Source organism: Amia ocellicauda, chromosome 11, assembly GCF_036373705.1.
Source record: "Amia ocellicauda isolate fAmiCal2 chromosome 11, fAmiCal2.hap1, whole genome shotgun sequence".
In the NCBI taxonomy this organism is placed as follows: Eukaryota; Metazoa; Chordata; class Actinopteri; order Amiiformes; family Amiidae; genus Amia; species Amia ocellicauda.
Window position 1 is genome coordinate 285,962 of NC_089860.1, and position 17,854 is coordinate 303,815.

General features: G+C 44.0%; 2 non-coding genes across 2 annotated transcripts; both read right to left on the reverse strand.

Annotated features, from left to right (window-relative positions):
• Positions 1-7,648: 7,648 nt before the first annotated feature.
• trnav-aac (transfer RNA valine (anticodon AAC)) lies at positions 7,649-7,721 on the reverse strand. The gene has a single exon. It is a non-coding gene; the product is annotated as a tRNA-Val (tRNA).
• Positions 7,722-8,628: 907 nt separating this feature from the next.
• On the reverse strand, positions 8,629-8,702 carry trnav-cac (transfer RNA valine (anticodon CAC)). The gene has a single exon. It is a non-coding gene; the product is annotated as a tRNA-Val (tRNA).
• Positions 8,703-17,854: the final 9,152 nt, after the last annotated feature.

Below are 17,854 nucleotides of genomic sequence, written 5' to 3' on the forward strand. Positions count from 1 at the left end.
CCTGTAGTTTATCTCTGGGGTTTTTAAAAAGAATTATATAATTGGCATTTAAATTAATAGTGCGGCTTTTTTTACCTTGAAAAAATAGATTTTGAACTAAATAAATAATACTTAAATTCCTATGATGAGTGTACTTTGTGAAAGCTTTTTCCACTTCACTGTTGTCACCGGCCTGCTCCATCAGGTCATCAAGGATCACTAGATTAGTTTGACCGGGCGGGAACAAGTCATCGTCACACAACGAGGCGGGGAGACCTTGCACAAATTTCAGATTATTTTTTTTCGAAGCCAAATCATCGTAGAGAGGTTGCCAGCAAGAGTAACACCACACTATGTTGTCAAGAGCTTGGGACACGGTTGCGTCCACATCTTCTATGATGTTCTTTATAAGATAGCTCTTCCCCGAATTGGAGGGACCGGCTATAATACAGGAGAAAGGGTGTTGAAGTCTGTTATCAAAACCACCGCTAATATCCATAAGGCAGAGTGGTATAATCAGTCTTCAAGACTCTTTTATTGTACACCACCCTGAACCGTTTGTTTAGTGATCTATTTTCCAACGTGTACCCCTTTTTATTGCGATAGATCTGATTTCCGGCTGTAATAATCTCACGAGGAGGCGCGTCTTTCTCGGTTACAAAACTTTCTACCAGGGTCGTCAGAGACTTGATGTTAATGAGCTTGTTGTTACAATGTTTCAGAGTGAAACCCTTAACTTTCATACAGGTCTTACCCGCAGCCGTTCTGTATGCGTAAGTCTTAGGACCCCCTGAAACAAACTCCACTATGTGGTCCTGAGGATCTAGTTCGCTCGTTAACTCCCCAAGGTAGTCCCCGAGGGGAGGGACCCAATCCCCTGGCCTGGTGACAAAGATTACAGAGTCAGTATCATGATAGAGCGTGCGTTCCTGCAACTGATCCATTAAGTTGTACAGTTCAAGCCGGGCGTAAGCCGTGGTAAAAACCGCTATGAAAACATTAACGTTCCCCTGTTTGGTGGGGAAATCTTTAGGGGCCCTCCACTGGACCTGTGCCACGTGGTCATTTAAGAATTGAAAGTGTGATACTGCATGTTGTTTGGAAAACATAAATTCTATAAACTGTTCAGGGGTTTTAATCATGGTTGTGTTTAGACGGTAATTTCTTTCCCCAAACTTACCCCACAGACTGTTTAAAATCAGTTTGGACATTTGTCTCTTGGCGGGGTTTACAGTTATGTTCCCCGGCTCTAGACGGATCCCTTCCTTTTCAAAATATTGATGAACGTATCGCTCTTTGGCCGCGGAGTCAACACACCATGAGGGATAGCCCGATGCCTCCTGTTTCCCTTTCAGATGGGTCATAATGTAATCAGCAAAAAGAGTATCAGGTTTTTCAGAAAAATGCCAAACCTCATACACCTTACCGACTCTGTAACCTTTCTCCACCGCCTTGTCAAGCTCAATGCTACACCAGACACCCGTCAGCGCTCTCTCTTCATCACTGTGCAGACAAGAGGTAGTTTGATTTTCAGTTTCCACACACGTTCTACACAGAGGGAACATCAATTTTCCCGAACACCTGTAAGGCAACACGGGTAAGAACAGCTCACGAGGAGGGTACATGGTGACTTTGATCAAACCAAAGAAATGTCCGATTTTGAGAAAGTCACGATAAACAATGGTTGGACGCCCCACCGGGTACATTTTGGTCTTGTTGACATAAGGGTACAGACTGGTGAAATCATAGTAATCTACTCTCTCACCCTCCTTTACCTCATAATGTAAACAGAGGGCGTTGGTACGACCCCCAAATAACGCATCCCGGGGCTCTAGACGTTCAGGAAAGTCCAAGGTTTCCATAAACCATTGTACCCCCGCATCCTGTTGCTTCAGGGTCGTCCACTCGTGTTCCCAAATCACCAGCACGTTCAAACCATAGGTGTTTTTTAAAGTTTCAATTCGTTCCTGGAAATCATAGTACATATCACCGCAGAGTTTTTGTGTTACGGGGTTAAAGGTGTTTGGGTCGAAGCACTGAGGACAGCCATGGTAAATACAACCAGCAAACTCATAAGCGGTACGCCGCCCGGACACGTCGCTAAAACCGTCTAAGTAGTAAGGCCCCATTTTGACTTTCCCTTGATTTAAAGCATGTCTGATGAAGATGTTATCCCGGGCACTCAGGTATTCCAGCCACTGTATGGAGACAGTCGAAAAGTTCTTTTGTCTAGCACGATAGTTGTCAGAAGTGGTGACCGCTATAGTGTTTTTCTGCAAGAAATTGGACCGATACATTTTCATGCAGAGAGACGCTATGGTCACACTTTGCAAAGGGTCGAGACCCGATGTGTTGATAACCTCGGCGCAGAAACGCACACAGGCTTCTTTAAGGATCACCACATCATTTTTACAATAAGCGGCCATCTCTTCTCGGTATTGTACCATTTAAAGAATTCGTCCCTCTCATGAGACATCATAGTATCAACCCCATAATAAGAGGCGGGCGGGTAGGACCCTCGATAATTTTGAGTGTCCTTAGTATTAAAAAAATGGCAGAACCAACCTTTCTTCTGAGCCTCAAAACCCAGAGCCTTAGGCAAAGCGCTCAATTTAATGGGGAGGAAATTTAACGAGTCTATGTAACGTTAGTTGAAAGCTTCGTCGGTGAAACACATGATCTTGCTACCCTGAGCTATTATTTTTGGGGTCACCCCATTTTCCACCAGATACTTCATCAAAATGTAAGAATCATAACCCTTAGCATTGTGGGCAATAAATGTGTAATTGAGGTATTTTGGACCGCGATACCGCGTAATGATTTCCCTGACACAACTCTCACCGCTAGCTGACCACTCACGATCCAACATGTCAATACAGTGTATATAATTAGCAACGTGGACCCCGTTTTCTTGCCGGCATTCAAAAGCAAAAAAGACATACCGGTTGTGCGGCGGCTCCTTTTTAACCGGCTGAATAAAGCACTGGTGTTCGGACCCCGGGGTTAAATCAGCATTACAGATCCTGCATCTCGGCTCCAGACATTTGTGTGGTTTAACCTCATGAAAACGGTACTGGAGGCAACACTGCGGGCAATATTTAGTTTGATCACAATAACTCAGTTTTTTAACCCCCTCAGCAGCGGCCCTCTGTACCTTATGCTCGGAAAAACAGAACGCAGAGAGACAAATCCTTAAGCAATCTTTTCATCGGATGGTAGGGGCCAAACCCTTACAACATTGGGGATTGAATCAGACGTTACAGTAACCGTCACAGCGGTGCTTAAGCTTATCATTGAAGGCCTTATAACAACAATGACAAACATACGAACAACCCAAAAAAGCCGTCAAACTCTTTATTCCAAAGTAATGACTATCACTTAGGAAGAGAAACAGTGTCTGTGTATGGGTTTCAGGATGTGTCTGAAATTTCACAAATACTTCCTTTACCTCACAACGGTACCACACAACAATTTTTAAAGACAACAACTCCTCAAACTTGGTGATGTCTGAAAAGGCAACCATCTGTTGAGAGTTTAAGCCGGCCCTCTGATGAAGCATTAAAGCCTCTTGCAGAGCTTGGGGTTCAGGCATGTCGGGGGTGAGTAATTTTATTAAACTGTAAGCAAAACAGAGCTTATTGTCCCCACTGGAACTCACCACTAATTGCCTGAGCTTGGTCCTAATTATGTCGTTCTTCAAGCATTTCGACAGTCTTCTAAGCACCCCACCCTCAGGGTTACGAACCACATTCATTACCAGAGACAGACTTTCATCAGCTATGATGGCTGCGTTACTTTGCAATAACGCTTCGATTTTAGCCAGACGTCTAAATTATCTCCACTCAGCATTACAGATAGGTTGCTAAACAAATCATCCCCTCTGAGTTCTAACTGTACAACATCTCGAGGTCTGACCCTTTCAGCAACCTGTTCAAGCATTTTCTGCAAGGCCTCGTATATGTTGACAAATATTTCTGCATAATTGTCACAATTTAAAAGTTCTGCAAAATTAAAACGCTGAATCATTTCAAAATTGTTATAGGCCGGTCTATCTATAATCACGGGATCACTGGTACTCTTGGACACATCATCATTTTGAACAAAGCCTTCACCCCCTACATTCTCACAGAGCATGTCCTCCACAGCCTTATCAGTCTCAGAACCCTCCAAATTCCAAACACCCCCACTGCTGACATCTACAAAACCCCCTTTTTGAGGAGGCTCATTTAAAGCCTGTAAAAGTCCTTCAAAGATATCCAACCGGTTAATGTCAAGACCCTCCTCTATAGTGATGGCTGCTTCTGCCGCCATCCTGTGTGCTAATTGTTTCAAATCATTTATAATAGGGGCAGAATTTGGTCGGGGTAGCTCCTCCAAAGCCTCCACCATTTCAAACAAATCGGGGTGAACTAGGGGGTGAACCTCTATAAGCGCTACCGGTGGGAGGTGGTTATTTAGATCATTGACCATCTGTAACAGGTCGGGGTTCACCGGTAATTCTGTTAATTCACATTCTATCGGTGGTAATTGGGGGTTATTTAAATCATTTATCATTTGTAATAGTTCCAGGTTCATTGGGACATCAGAGGAGTTCACAACAGGGCCGGGGATGTTCTCTCGGGAAGGTCTTTTTGGGGCCCTAGCTTGTTCATAATCCTTTAGTTTGTGAGTTCTTTTACCAAGTCAGGACATTTTTTAATTTATTTTTTATTTTTCCAACAACCCACAATAGTAAGGCGTTTTGTGTCTATTAAAACATTAAATACGGTACAATTCGTTAGTAAGGGTATTAATAAGGGTGTTTTGGCTCTCTATCAGCAGGTTTTGCCCCACTAACACAAGTCTTTGATTTTGTAACAAAGTATGTAGCAACTCATGCCGACCTTCAGGAAGAAGCTCCGGGGGCTGGTGGCCTGGCTCAGCTTCAAAGGATGGTCGCTCCGGTAAATCTCGGTCGAAGGAGGCAAGGAGCGAGTGTATACTCATGGACGGAGACCAAGAAGGCCTTTGCGGTGACACCCTGGCCAAGCGCGGGGTACTGTTCCGCGTTTCTGTAGCCAAGAAACGGGTCTGGGGGGACGATGTTGAAACCAGGCCGTCGTTGGGTGGTGTGTCAGCCCTGACTGACGGCGACCCCTGAGGTTGTTGGATGCCTGTATTTGTTCCGCCCGACAATGCGGCGGGCTGAATCTGGGGTGTTGAATTACCCCCAGAAGGCTGTGGCCTGAGTAGATGTTGGGGGGTCTCCAAGACCACCGTGGGGGATCCTCTCGGTGATCTCACCGGGAAAGATGTTTGATCCCACTTAGACGGGGTAATTGTCATCAATAGCTCATTCACAGAATGACTATCCCAAGAGTCTTGGGAAGAATAAAAATATACATTACATTTACATCTTTAAACGGCGACAGAAATCAAACTTAAAACAACATGTCCAGGACATTCAAAACCTTTAGCTTTTTTAGACCTTTGAAAATAGCCTTAGACATTCACTACAACGCCTTATTATTTACAGACAATATATTTATTAGGACTTGATAATAAATGTAAAACAGAGAAGCCGCTGTAAATAAACTGTTTCTTAAATGTTTCTTTAAAAACTGTAATATTGTTAATAAAACACACACACACACAACAACATTTCATTTTTAAACGAACCTTCCAAGTGTAAACGCTTCCTGATCCCGGGACTTCCTGTTTCACAAACGTTTTCACGATCTGTTTAAATATTAAATACAATGAACACCTTCAAGCCTTTTCCTACAACCACTTTAAAACAGAAGTATAATAGCGGGAGATAAGCCAAACAACTTACTAAACCCTTTCGGACGGCTTTACTTCCTAACCAGACGGTACGGCAATCGGTCATTTCTAAACACGTTCCCCAGAAACAAGCCTAGACCTGTCCGGACTTCTAAAGATCTTTCCCAGAACCCCCCGCCCTACAGGAAACGGTCACCCATCGCTTAAATATTAGCCCTCAACGGGCAAACAAAGCCCTTTTAAAAACATTAAAGTTTGAAAGATCTTACTTACCTCCACAGAATAATCGTTTCTTATGTTTTTCGGCTGGTTTAGCTTTTTGCACCGCTGTGAAGGTAAGAGACATGTTTAACCTTTAACCACACCGCTTTATAAAAAGCTTTAACCTCTTACAGGCTGCAGATATATACTCACAGCTATCAGATACCGGGGCTGACGGCCTTTCAGATTCTTGAAAGGTTACGGTTCTCGAAGGTAAAACGAAACAAGCCCTCGATGTGGAAGGCCTTTCGTTGTCTCGAACCACATTTCTTAATACTGTTAGACAGGATAATTTTTTTAAATTAACAAAACTGGACTCAAACATCTTACAGAATCGTTATACAAACAAACAGGGGTTTAGTTCTTACCCGGTCGGCAGACAGCCTGTCTAGGGATAACCACTTCTCTTGGTCGATCCTCGGAGACATTAATCACAGGCCTTTCGATAGTTTCTGTGTAATTAAAGAGACCGGCATTAATATATATTAAAACGTTTTCATAACTCTAATGAGCCGCTTCAAAACCACACACACCCATGCATAAGAACCCATGAGCGCAAACACAAAATTCTTACCGTCGTTGTTCCAGATGATCTCCTCAGCGTTGGAAATGAACTCCTGTTGACTGGCTGAAAAATAATTTTACAGAACTTAAAACAGATGTTATAGCCTTATTTACAATACATGCACACAACACGCTCTGAGTCAATGAAAATAATCTGAAGACTTGCCTAAAAACTCGTTTAAATCGAATCGCTGATGTTGTTTCCGGACATTGTTGATCTTTAGTCTTAAATCGAAAGGTCAGTATGAGTCTGTCGAGCTGAAGACCAGACCTTCATACTTATACTGATGGCCACATGCCGGATCTGCTTGTAAGGCATTGTTCTGGTCTGGCCTTTGTGCCGCCCTGTTACCAATTAACATATCAAAACCAACCAATAAAATGACACTGCATCAAATTTCAAATAGAAACCAAGATGGAGACGATCTCTCTCCTCTCTACTCTAAACTTTTATTAGAACCTTTTGGTCTCTCAAAAAAACATTTTTAAGCATCAAGACCTATAGTCAACAACCACTAAGAATATTTCAGGCCTTTATAAGCACTAAAAAACAACCTGAGCCTAGAAAATAACTATAAAGATCTAAAATAACTAGCGCTTTTACAGTGATTTTTTTTTTTTTTAATAGCGATGCTTTGTTTGGTATTAAACAAGTCACAAACTACTCAGAACAGCGTTTATCCCCGCAAAAGAGATATTTGGGTTTATTTTACAAAGCTTTTAAATTATATAGGTTAAAAGTATTCTGAATGTTTTGATATCACACGCCATACCAACTGTTGTCTTCTACACCTTACGGTAGCAACAAATCTAACTACTGCTTTACTTTAACAATAATAATGACGGCGACCACGATGACAACAAGAACAACAACAACAAGAGCAACAACAACAACATCATCATCATCATCATCATCAGATTTTAATTAAAAGTGGCTACACCAGCGTTTACAATTTCAACCTGTCGACGGACGGACGCTCTGAGTGCATCGATTGCGGGCACTCCAATGAAGAAAAGACACCCACCGCCTCCGGGGAACCACGAGGGCAAGCATGACGAAAAGGGCCAGCCCACAGTAGGCTGTTTCCGCCCGGTTTCGAACCGGGGACCTTTCGCGCGTTAGGCGAACGTGATAACCGCTACACTACGGAAACTGACACCGCTGCCTCTTGCTTCAAATGGTTACCGTTAAAGCCTGCTGGTAAAACGGGCTCAGGTGTTTCAGGTCGGCTAGGCTGTGAGATGGCGTCTGAAGTGCGGCGAAAGGATGCCATTTTCACTGACCTGTTTGGCATTGCTAAAGGGCACATCAGGACACTTCGGAAACTCTTTTAAAGGCAGGACGCCCTGCGCTCTGACAGTGCCTGCACTTAACCCAACAAGGTGATGCTGAATGGCTTGTTCAAACGTCTGGTGGTCTTCCTTCACCACCAGACTATCAGAGCTATTGTGCCTTCTACACCTTACGGTAGCAACAAATCTAACTACTGCTTTACTTTAACATTAATAATGACGGCGACTACGACGACAACAAGAAAAACAAAAGAACAACAACAACAACAAGAACAAGAACAAGAACATCATCATCATCATCATCATATTTTAATTAAAAGTGGCTACACCAGCGTTTACAATTTCAACCTGTCGACGGACGGACGCTCTGAGTGCACCGATTTCGGGACACTTAGGATACTCTATCAAAGGCAGGTCGCCCTGCGCTCTGACAGTGCCTGCACTCAGCCCAACAAGGTGATGCTGAATGGCTTGTTCAAACGGTTGGAGGTCTTCCGTCACCACCAGACTATCAGAGCTATACTGCGCCTTCGACTACATAAGAGTAACAGCAATGTCGCTGATCCTGCTACGGTCGTATTGTAACAGCTACAACATGTATCGATTTTAAAAGTGTGAGTTCCAGCGCCTCGCAAAGCTACCCTTCTGCGATCGTTTGTTCTCAAGGTCAGGATTTCTTGCCACTCTGAGGAAGAGAAAACGACGGCCGGCCTTGGGGCAGAGAGATGGCGACGGGTAACATGGCACTGGCACGCGTGCACCGCGGGTTGTTTCCGCCCGGTTTCGAACCGGGGACCTTTCGCGTGTGAGGCGAACGTGATAGCCACTACACTACAGAAAACGACCCGTCCTGGCGTTTCGAATGGCTCCCATCGAAGCAGGCTGATAAAACGCGCACAGGCGTTTCCCGTGGGCCAGCCTGTGAGATAAAGGTTTCTATTTTCACTGACCTATTTTGCATTGCTAAAGGGCACATCAGGACACTTTGGAAACTCTTTCAAAGGCAGGACGCCCTGCGCTCTGACAGTGCCTGCACTTAGCCCAACAAGGTGATGCTGAATGGCTTGTTCAAACGTCTGGTGGTCTTCCTTCACCACCAGACTATCAGAGCTATTGTGCCTTCTACACCTTACGGTAGCAACAAATCTAACTACTGCTTTACTTTAACAATAATAATGACGGCGACTACGACGACAACAAGAACAACAAGAACAACAACAACAACATCATCATCATCATCATCATCAGATTTTAATTAAAAGTGGCTACACCAGCGTTTACAATTTCAACCTGTCGACGGACGGACGCTCTGAGAGCACCGATTTCGGGCACTCCAATGAAGAAAAGCCACCCACCGCCTGCGGGGAACCACAAGGGCAAGCAGGACGAAAAGGGCCGGCCCAAAGCAGGCTGTTTCCGCCCGGTTTCGAAAAGGGGACCTTTCGCGCGTTAGGCGAATTTGATAACCGCTACACTACGGAAACTGACAACGCCGCCTCTTGCTTCAAACGGTTACCGTTGGAGCCTGCTGGTAAAACGGGCTCAGGCGTTTCAGGTCGGCTAGACTGTGAGATGGCGTCTGAAGTGCCGCGAAAGGATGCCATTTTCACAGACCTGTTTGGCATTGCTAAAGGGCACATCAGGACACTTCGGAAACTCTTTCAAAGGCAGGACGCCCTGCGCTCTGACAGTGCCTGCACTTAACCCAACAAGGTGATGCTGAATGGCTTGTTCAAACGGCTGGTGGTCTTCCGTCACCACCAGACTATGAGAGCTATACTGCGCCTTCAACTACATAAGAGTAGATAGTAGGGTTTTTTGGGCGCGGCCTATTTTGTTATGACGTATGCCCTAAGCTTATTAATATTCCTACGTCATAATTGGGGGGCGTGATTTTAGGTAGAGTTATTTCCTTAATTATTCCTACGTCATATCCGTCAGAAAGTGTGCACCCATAAAACCCTGAACAACAAGGCCACCCATAAATACCCCCACCCCTCTGAAGGCAACGCCCCGAAACTCTCCTCTCTATTTAAGAACTCGCGCTTCTATTAGGCAATACCTCTTTAATTCTCAGCTTCTGAAACATCCCGCTTCTTCATCATGTCCAGCGACATCAACATGAAACCCCGCAAGAAACAATCCCGGGCAAGGGTTCCTGTACTCACCAATTTGAAGATTGAACGCTCCTGGGTGTTGTTCTGGGGGGCTCGACGGGGTTACCGCTTTAAAAGGGATCCCAGCTATGTTGGAGTGGAGCTTCTTGCTTTGGGAGAGAAGGAGGGTACGTTGGAACCTTTTGAGACGGTAATTGAATACTCTTATGAGGACTGGTTGAAGGTGATGGCCTGGAGAGATCTGGGGCTTGTGGATAAGACTCTAGAAGGCTTGCAAGAGGGTCCAAGAGAATGCGAAATGGAGTCTCCGACTCAGGGTTTTGAAAGGTGTGAATGGGAAAGCTTGCAGAACTACGACAGACGACGTGTGGGGTTATGGAGGGGGGTCTGACGGCTCAGGGGCTACTCTCTTCTAAGAGGGCGGTGTGTCGTGACGTAGTGAAGAGATAGGATAAAAGGTGCAACAATTCATTCATGGTTTAAAATTAAAGAGAATGTCTTACCCGAAAGCTGCGGACGTCGACAGGCTCTACAGGCCTCTTCAAACCCGGGATCACCCCTGGTTCTATTCCCCAGATTTTGTATACACTCTGGAACCCTTTGACTGTGGTTACTCTCCAAGACCTCAGACCCCGGTCCCTCAGGACGAAACAACATGCGGTGCGATGGATGTCCAAATGAGTCTCGGGGATCCCCAGCCTCTGGAGCTCATGGAGGGCCTCGATTTTGCCGAACTGTCTACCGTCTGTGCGTCTCAGGAGGGGGTCAGTCCAATGGATGGAGAAACACCCCACAAACCACCAGGCGACCCAATGAGCATCGGACTGTCCCGGGGGCGTGATGAAGACGCAGGATTTTTGCCCGGGGTATGTGACCAAGTAAGCAGAGTGGTTAAAAGCACCCTGGTGTATATTCTGAGTGCTCTCATCGACCGAGCTCTGAAAGAAGTCTGTCGGGGGTGTGAAGTGAATCACCCCAGTCAGTTGAGACACAGTTGTTTGTTTGAACCAGACCGTTACTATTTCCTGTTCTATTTCAACGTGTTTTACAGAAGACTGAACAAACCGTGGCTGAAACCGGCACTAATCAAGGCGCTCTCTTACTCCCACATACATGTCACTGTGGGACAAGTCCAGAAAATCATAGATGAGATTTTGCTGGAGCTGAAAAAGGAGCCGTTTATAATAGAGAAACTTGGGCAGCTGCTCAATGACCTGGATGAGCCGAGTAGAAAAACCGCTGGCAAGCTAAAAGCTTATTTCTTCCGTAAAGAAGTTAAAGCTGGGGGCAGCGACGAAGAATTCGACATCTACGCCACTGATTCAGACTCTGACCTGAACTAAGGGACTTTGAACATGGGGAATGTTCTGGACTGCTTCTGCAACTGGTTCTGTCATCAACACTCTGCAGCTAACCTGAGAGCGCTATTACACCATGTGCTTGACAGAAAAGTAGCCAACGCGAGCCTTTTCTCTACAGATTTAACCATCGATGAGGATCAACTTTCAAACCTGGAAAAGTTAATGGCTGCTGTAACAAAGACCGGGGGGTACGAACACTGGGATGAAGCGCTCAAGGGGGCCAAGAATGATATTAGGCCATTTCATCAACATCTGTATGACCTTTTACTGAGCATGTTTAATACACCTCTGTTTACTTTTAAAATAGGTCATATTGTTGTTTTATTTACATATGTAACTGAGGTGTGTGCCTACAAGATAAAGAAACAGGTATATTTGTTGATATAGATCAAGTAACCAATCATCTGATTTCTTTTTGTCTGGACCGTAGAAAAAATTGTTGTGTATGTTATACTTTTCTCAAATGTCTAAAAAGGGGTATCTGCTCTCCTGAAGTTGAATAAAAAACCTTGTATAAAAACTTTGCGCATAGTGTGGGTCTGTGTGGTTATTTGACAGAATGACTCGGCAAGCTCCCCAAATGCAGGAACTATACTACAACCCAGCCAAGATTGGGGGTTTGGCAGGTAAGAAGGGTTTTCAAAGAGGACTCGCTGAGGCCGGAGTGAAGGTTAATGATGTGGTTGTTTCAGAATGGTTACGGGAACAAGACGCCTATACCTTACATAAACCTCTCAGGATTAACTTTAAAAGAAACCGCGTATATGCAACTGACATAGATTCACAATGGCAAATGGATCTAGTCGATATGTCAAATTTATCAAAACATAACAATGGTCACAAATTGATGTTGATGTGTATCGATGTGTTATCAAAATATGCCTGGGCTCGCATTCTACATAATAAAACAGGTCGGGCGGTGACAAGGGCCTTTGAGGATATATTGTCCCAGGGTCGATGTCCTAAAAAACTGCAGACTGATAAAGGAAAAGAGTTTCTCAACAGAGAATTTCAGAATCTACTGAAGAGACACAAAATACATCATTTCACCACCGGTAATGAGCTTAGGGCATCGGTATTGGAGAGGTTTAACCGCACCATAAAGACCAAAATGTGGAGATATTTTACAGCGGTCAACACGTTCAAGTATTTTGATAAAGTTCAGGATTTTATCGATGCTTACAACCAAGGGTATCACACCAGTATTAAAATGAAGCCTTTAGATGTTGATCAAAGTAATTCTTTTAAGGTCTATAAAAAATTATACGGACCATTTATTAAGAAGGGAAAAACTACTTATTAGTTCAACATCGGTGATGTGGTTCGCGTTTCAAAGCTAAGGAGTACTTTTGCCAAAGGTTATGAAGAAACATTTTCTGACGAATATTTTACAATTACCGAACAGTTGGCTAGAGACCCCCCCGTGTACCGGTTAAAAGACTATGACAGGGAGGATATAGAAGGAACGTTTTACGAAGCCAAGTTACAAAAAATTATTGTGGGTAAAGACAGTGTATACAGAGTTGAAAAGATATTAGCTGAAAAAACCCAGAACCGGAAAAAATATGTGTTGATGAAATGGCTTGGATGGCCTGAAAAGTTCAATAGTTGGGTCCCGGAACAACAGGTTTGCGATATTCAATCCTTATAACAACATGCCCGCGGGTGTGTTGGGGGCATTACTTTCGATTCTCAAGATGGAATCAGGAGGCTTCTACGTGACTCTACCCAGTAATGCCTCTCTCGATATATATCCTAAAAATGAAATATCCAGTTACACGGTACAATTTGGAAAATCTATAGATCTAAGGGGGTCGTGGGAAGTGGGGTTGGCGGAAATACAGTATCCTTACACTTGGGCTGTTTTACAAGATACGGATGCCACCTTCGCCATTTTTGATGATGTTAAAAAGAGTCAATGGACATTCACGATACAAGGAGGTTATTATGACAATGTGGATAAAATATTAGATGAGATGCATAAACAGTTCTCAGAAGGCACCCCCAACATCAAGCTATATTACAACCCTATTAAAAACAGAGTGTACAAGGTGTCAAAACCAGGTATTAGCATTCAAACCAGCGGCCAACTGGGGCGTATATTTGGGTTCTATTCTGACACAGAGAGCAGGTTCTCAGAAGTGGTGGGGCGGCTTTTACACTCTTTATGTGTATACGGATATCATAACCCACCAGAGGGTCGGGGATAGTTATGTCCCCCTTTTGAGAAATGTACTTATTAAAGGTAAAAGCAATGACATGGTCACAATTACTTATGACAAACCACACTACGTACCAGTCTCAAAGACCCACTTTGACAACATCACGATCGAAGTATAATCGGATCAGAATATCAACGTACCCTTCCGCTTCGGTAAAGTTAATGTCAAACTACATTTTCGACCCCTGAAACAGTGTGTACATTATTAAAATGGCTACCTCGAGGGGTTATGTAGATCCTAGCGCCTATGTGGATTATTACAAGATGCAAGATGGAACGGCTTGCCCGGTATTGTAGGAGCCCCCACAATGTATGGCGCCGGTCGAGGAGGACTCTTTCGTGGTCTCTTTAGAATGGCCATACCCCTGCTTAAGAGAGGCTTTGCTATAGCCAGACCCCACTTGAAATCAGCGGCTAAAAATATTGTTAGTGACGTGTTCACCAATGTTATGAACCGGGCAGCTAGCCATGAGCATCAGGAGGGTTCGGGTCTCATGGTAATGGCGAGGAGGGGGGGTAAAAGAAGAAACAGCATGTGTCCACCAGGGGGCGACAAAGATCCGTGGCTAACAAAAAACGAAGAATCTCTCATTCTCCAACATATCGTGGAAACACTCGGAGAAGGAAGCAGCACAAGAAAAAACCTGCATAAAGAAAGTATCAAAGAAAGAAAAATAGAGCCTCAGGATACATCTTTTAAACATGTCTTTTGTCCACAGTCTATCGGAAGAATGCGTCAAATCAGAACTGGATCTGTTTACAGTTCCATACACTCAAACGAGTATAGATAAGAGCATATATGTAGAGATTCCCCCTCTTTCTGCAATTTCAGACACGGCCCCTCTGGAGTTTTTTATAGCTGGCAATGGCGAGGATTATATTGATTTGAATAACACATTTATTTTAATGAACTGTAAAGTGACTGATGAGGATGGCGATGCAATCGAGAAGACGACCAACGCTGGGGTCATCAATTACCCGGTGGCCACCATGTTTTCACAGGTGGATGTGACCCTGGGAGATCGGCTCATTAGTCAAAGCAGCAATACTTACCCCTATAGAGCCATGATGGAGTGTATACTTAATTATAGTGAGGAGACCCTAAGCAAACAGTTCAGCCCCGGCCTTTTCTTCAAAGACATTCCGGAAGCTATGGACGACAAGGATCCAGAGGGACTCAATAAGGGTTTGCAAAAAAGAACGGCCTTTTCAACAGAAGGGAGGACCTTTGAGCTAATGGGGCATATCCATGCAGACATATTTTTCCAAGAAAAACTCATGCTCAACGGGGTAGACATTAAAATTAAAATGATCCGTAGTAAAAGTGCTTTTTGTCTGATGACCCCTGATACTGAAAAATATAAACTGACCATATTATCGGCCTCGCTGTTTGTGAAAAAAGTGTCCGTCTCCCCGGCGGTTAAACTAGGACACGCGCAGGCGTTAATGACGGCAAACGCCAAGTACCCGATTGAAAGAGTCTATATGAAAGTCCACAGTATCCCCGCAGGGACACGGGTGATGAACCAGGAAAATCTGTTTCTAGGACAGCTCCCAAAACAGGTTATTATAGGTCTCGAAGATAATGATGCATTTACCGGGGTTTACAACAAGAACCCCTTTAACTTTAAACATTATAACGCGGAATTTATAGCGTTGTACGTCGATGGTGTGCAGGTTCCATCCAGACCTTTTCAACCTGACTTTGAAATCGGCAATGCGGTTCGTGAATATTACAGTCTAGTACTGGCTACGGGTCGCCATCTCAAGGATCAAACTCTGCTGATCGATCGCCGGGAATACTGCAGCGGTTACACCCTGTACGGTTTCAACCTGACCCCTGACGAAGAGTGTGGACAACATTTTTCACTGATGAAGACGGGCAATATGCGTTTGGAGATGCGTTTCAAGCAGCCTCTACCACGCACTGTAAATATGGTCGTGTATGCAGTGTTTGACAACATTATTGAGGTGAATCAGAGGAGAAACGTTATGTATGATTATTATTAAAATGAACACCAGAGAGCTCAACCACATCATGAATGCCCTGGCCGGCTCACGGAAACTGTTTCAAGGAGTCTACGCCTGCGATCAGCTGCCTAAATTTAAGATCAAGAATTTACCTGCAATGTACATAATCAACACACACCCTAAAAATATGCCCGGAGAACATTGGCTGGCTATTTATCTAAGGGAGGACCACCGTGGTGAATTTTTTGATTCCTATGCAAACCCCCCGGATTTCAGACCTTTCCCTCGGAAGATCAATAACTTTCTGCTCAACAACTGTCAAGAAACCATTTACAGCGGTCGTCAAGTACAAAGTCTTCAGACCTTCACTTGTGGTCAACACTGTGTGTTTTTCTTATATCATAGATCTAAAGGAAGGTCATACCCCGATATTATGGCCTTGTACAGTGAGGATTTAGGCCAAAATGATAAAAAAGTGGCAGAGTTTGTCAGGACACTGTGGACCCCCCCTTATAACACAATGACTTACGACCCTAGCCAGCCGTGTATACAGATGGGGTGTTCTTGTGAGGATTTTAAAAGATGTCATGCGTGTTAAGGTGAAAAAATAATGAAAACAGCCTTTGAATCATTAGTTTTGTTTTTATTCAACACAATTCTTATACAAAGCAGGGGTTATGGTATAAATAAATGTACAACATTTGAAAAATAAAAAATAAAAATAAAAAAATGTTTGTCGAGACATTATTTACAGGGGAGACAAATAAAAACATGAGATTAATAAGCTTCCCAACGATGGATAGATCCTGAGGATGGTCGCTCAGCACGGTCAGAGTAATGAGATATCGGAGTCAGATCAGGCTCCACCTCTTTACACAGACGGATTTTTTGTCGCGTTTCCTGGTTAGGAACTGTTGATTGGGGCATGTTCAGACAGGCCATCGCCTGTAGGAAAGCATTCCAGCCTACAGGTCGGCGACTATCGGGTACCTTATTAGTGCTAGTGACACTCTTCAACAAATCAAACATGTGTGAACCTTTGATCAGTTGTCCTTTAAAAACAAATTCACCCTGTTCATTCCAAGCCGTTACCCGCGGTTTCTGAACCATTTTGTGCAGGATATATTCTGCATGTCTTTTGCTTCTGGCCGGCATGTTTCTCAAAACATCCGTTACAACATCTCCCTCTGAACTCTCAACAGGTTCGGTCACCGCAACATCTTTATCAACCGTACCCCCCGCATCAGCCCCAGAACCATTTTCTTGAGAGGCCATGGTTAAAGTTAAAATGTTTTGATCTTTTTCACCCTGTCTAACCAGACGGAGGTAGCGCTGTAACGTGTTGGTATACAACTGGGCTTTGGAATACTGATTTAAATCGGCCCTGGCCTGTATAGCTTTCATTTCAGAGTCCAGGTTGTTTTCGGCCATTTGTCTAATGGGCTCTGGCCCGACAACATTTTTTCTCAGTTTCTCAAGCTGCTCCTGAGGGATCAAAAACATTTTCTGAGCATATTCCATTATTAACCCACTCTGGAAGCTAGAAGACTGGTTAGGAAAGGCACGGCTATGCTCAACAGCGGTCCTATAAAACCCCCGGTTTGATTAATCTTCTTTCTTTTTCTTTTAATAGAATACTTCTTATTAGCGATGATCTTGATAACCGCTTTTTGTTTTTTGAGTTTAGAATGTTGAGAAGGGGTTAGGGGTATATTACCGCGTAAGATGTTAAAAGCTATTTCACACAGGGTCTCGATCAAATCCGAGGGGGCCCCTGCCAGCACAGCTTTCCTATGGCGCGGGCTCCTCTCAAATAACATTTGCAAAAGCGGCAGATTTCTTTTAATCCGAACAGACATTCTTATTTATTTCCTTTTCTTTAGCACATACACTGCCGGCCAATCGGGCGGGCACAAACCTGTTCTGAGGCGAAAGTCTTCTGGGGTTTGTGCTTTTAAGTCCGCAATCAAGTACCCGTAGGGTTTTTTGGTGGCATCCTCAAATGCCTCCAAAGAGAACTTGGTCTGGTTAGGGTACATTTGACGAGCCAAGACGGTGACCTGTAGTTTATCTCTGGGGTTTTTAAAAATAATTATATCATTGGCATATAAATTAATAGTGCGGCTTTTTTTACCTTGAAAAAATAGATTTTGAACTAAATAAATAATACTTAAATTCCTATGATGAGTGTACTTTGTGAAAGCTTTTTCCACTTCACTGTTGTCACCGGCCTGCTCCATCAGGTCATCAAGGATCACTAGGTTAGTTTGACCGGGCTGGAACAAGTCATCACCACACAACGAGGCGGGGAGACCTTGCACAAA